The 2,973-nt window shown below is 42.5% G+C and overlaps 1 pseudogene; it reads left to right on the plus strand.

Moving 5' to 3' along the window:
- Positions 1–2,607, plus strand: LOC109773766 (alpha-terpineol synthase, chloroplastic-like; annotated as a pseudogene).
- Positions 2,608–2,973: the final 366 nt, after the last annotated feature.

The following is a 2,973-nucleotide window of genomic DNA, read 5'->3' on the forward strand; positions in this document are numbered from 1 at the left end:
ATGACCTGGCAGCCAACGGTCGCCACAGCATATACATGCTTTCGGCCATCGTCGTCTCCGGCAGCGGATCAGCTGCGCCGGCCGACTCGCTGCTCATCGGCGCCCCATCGGCGGTCGGCCAACTACCCACCCAACTCCTGGGACTACGACTCCCTCCTACTGTCTCTGAACAACCCCCGCTATGATCTGGTAATTCCTTCAAAAATATGGAAGTTAGCAGATATATAGCCGATGAAGATTGTACTAAAAAAATTAATACGTGTGCGCATGCCTGGACGGTACAGATCGGCGGTCCACGGAGCTTCGACAAGTTAAAGGCCGGCGTGAGGGAACGGCTGGTGGCGGCGGGAAGAGGTGACGACCAGCCTGCAATGCTCAGACTTATTGACACAATGCAACGGCTCGGTATCGCCTACCACTTCAACGACGAGATCGTCGGTATCCTCACCTCCATCCATGGTACCAAACCTCACCCGTGCAGCTGGGAGGATGACGGTGATGTGGCTTCTGCAGCCTTGAGGTTCCGGTTACTCAGGGAAAATTGTATCCCAGTGTCCCCTGCAGGTACCTAGCAAGTTAAACATTGTTGCAAAATATACTCCTTTTAAGAAAGATAGTGTAAAACTTAGAAAGCAATGAAATTAACTGTACTTAACTTACCATGTTGCATGCATGGTACCCATTTATAGAATCTCTAAAAATTCCCGCAAAGAATTGCCTCACACGTGCACTCCAGAGGCATGACATCAAGGGACTACTCTCACTCTATGAGGCATCATACCTTGCATTCAGAGATGATGAAACATTGGATGAAGCAAGAACATTTTGTGCCAATGGTCTGAAAGAGCTCCTGCCATCCTTGGATCCCCACTTGCAGAGTAGTGTGGTTCATACTTTGGACATTCCCTCGCATCGGAGGTCTCCTAGACTAGAAGCAAGATGGTTCATACAACACTATGCTAGTGATGTGAGTAATTCCGACCCGTTGCTTCTCCGATTTGCTCTGAGAGACTTCGAGAGGGTGCAAACAGTGCATCAACAAGAACTTCAGAGACAGGTAAGTATAATATTAGTAAGCTTCCAGAAAGACAGGATGCACTAAGCCTAATTGATTACTCTCTTGTAGACTATCTATACATGATAGTGAAATTAATTGCCATGTTATGATTGATCATACATGTTCAATATAGATGGAGGACGGAGATTGGACTTGGTGAGAAGTTCGGGTTTGCAAGAGATCGTCCCATAGAGTGCTTCCATTGCGCGAATGGAATTGTCTGGGATCCAAACCTTGGATCATGCCGGGAAGTGCTTTCCAAAGTTATTAATTTAGCCGCACACTTGGATGACATATATGATGTGTATGGAACCCTAGATGAACTCATCCATTTCACTGAGGCGATTGGAAGGTAGAATTTAAAATATAAAAGACCCAGTAATTTCAAATTGACTTGTGCTGTAATAAATATATTTCAGGAGGGAACAAAGTCCTAGGGAAATTCTTCCTGGATATATGCGAGCACTTTACTCTGTTATGTATAACACATCCAATGAGGTAGCTGAAAATGTGTTGAAAAAACATGGCTTCAATGTGATTTCGTTTCTTCGGGATGCGGTAAGGCACTAAGTCATATGATTCATCACTAAAAACACAGCGAACTTCCTAATCACACACACAGAATTGACGTAATATTATAGTGGCATGGCATGGCGAAATCATTCTTGGTGGAGGCAAAGTGGCACCATGGAAATCACATACCAACCCTAACCGACTACTTGGAAAATGGGTCGGTTTCGTCTACTGCACCACTATTGTTGCAACATGCATTTCCCATGCTCAACATGGAGTTCACACCAAAGTTTCTTGATATAGCCCGAAGCTACCCAAGATTAATTCAATCTACATCACTGGTTTTGCGGCTATGCAATGATTCCGCGACACACTCCGTATGGAAAATTCTTGTTTCTATTTGTTCCTTCATGCTCCATTATCATAATATCATGTGATATATTTTTATTTTTTTATTTTGATAAATGTTTATTGCAGGCTGAGCTTGAGAGAGGGGACACACCATCTTCCATAGCTATTCACATGTTGGAGGACAACACCAGTGAGCAAGAGTCTCGGAAAGCCATGGAAGATCTTATGATGGATGCTTGGAAGTCAATTAATGAAGATGCTTTCTTACATTGCCAATTTTCTAGATCTCTTGCCATGGCTTGCGTGAATTTGGCTCGAACCTCACATTGTGTTTATCAAGGTGGAGATGGTTTTGGGGCACCGGATGGTAAAATAAAGGAGCAAATCAAAAATTTGTATTTGGATCCTTTTAATGCCGACAAAAAATAATGAATGGAAGCCCGCGATATTGATAGGAGTTGCTCCTTTCAAGTCATAAATATGACATTTCACCAAAGAAAGATGTTATGTGTAGTTGTATGTACTGGACTTTCTTTCTACTAAATTGTTAAAACGACAATGTCTTTGTTGAAATCCCTTTGAGCATGGGCCCATGTAAGTACTTGAGAAGAAAGGTAGATAGCGAAAATGAAAGTCAATGTTTCAAAACCATTTGGGGACTAGCTATATGTAGCGATCCCGGCGAGACTCTCATGAAGTAACTACGGGCGGAATAGATAATTAATAAGAGAATGTAAATTAGTAAAGGCTTTGGATTTTTTTTGTATGGCCTCTTTTATTGAATAGAGGGTGCAAATCCTTGGGTTTTGCATGACCATCTACTATATTGGAGTTTAAAGACCTAAACACCTCGCATGGTTACAAAAGGCTAAAATGCAAAAGAAAAAAAGACAAACCATCTGTGAGTTAATGGATCACCATTACACGACGCATCATCCTTCACTAATCCATTCAATGGACCACCATCCGCATTGGATGAATATAGCCTCTAAGTGATAAAAGAACCCATAGTTACTTATTTTAGCAAGACCTAGGCAGAAAATCAAGAGCTC

The sequence above is a fragment of the Aegilops tauschii genome, chromosome 2, assembly GCF_002575655.3.
Source record: "Aegilops tauschii subsp. strangulata cultivar AL8/78 chromosome 2, Aet v6.0, whole genome shotgun sequence".
Taxonomy (NCBI): Eukaryota; Viridiplantae; Streptophyta; class Magnoliopsida; order Poales; family Poaceae; genus Aegilops; species Aegilops tauschii.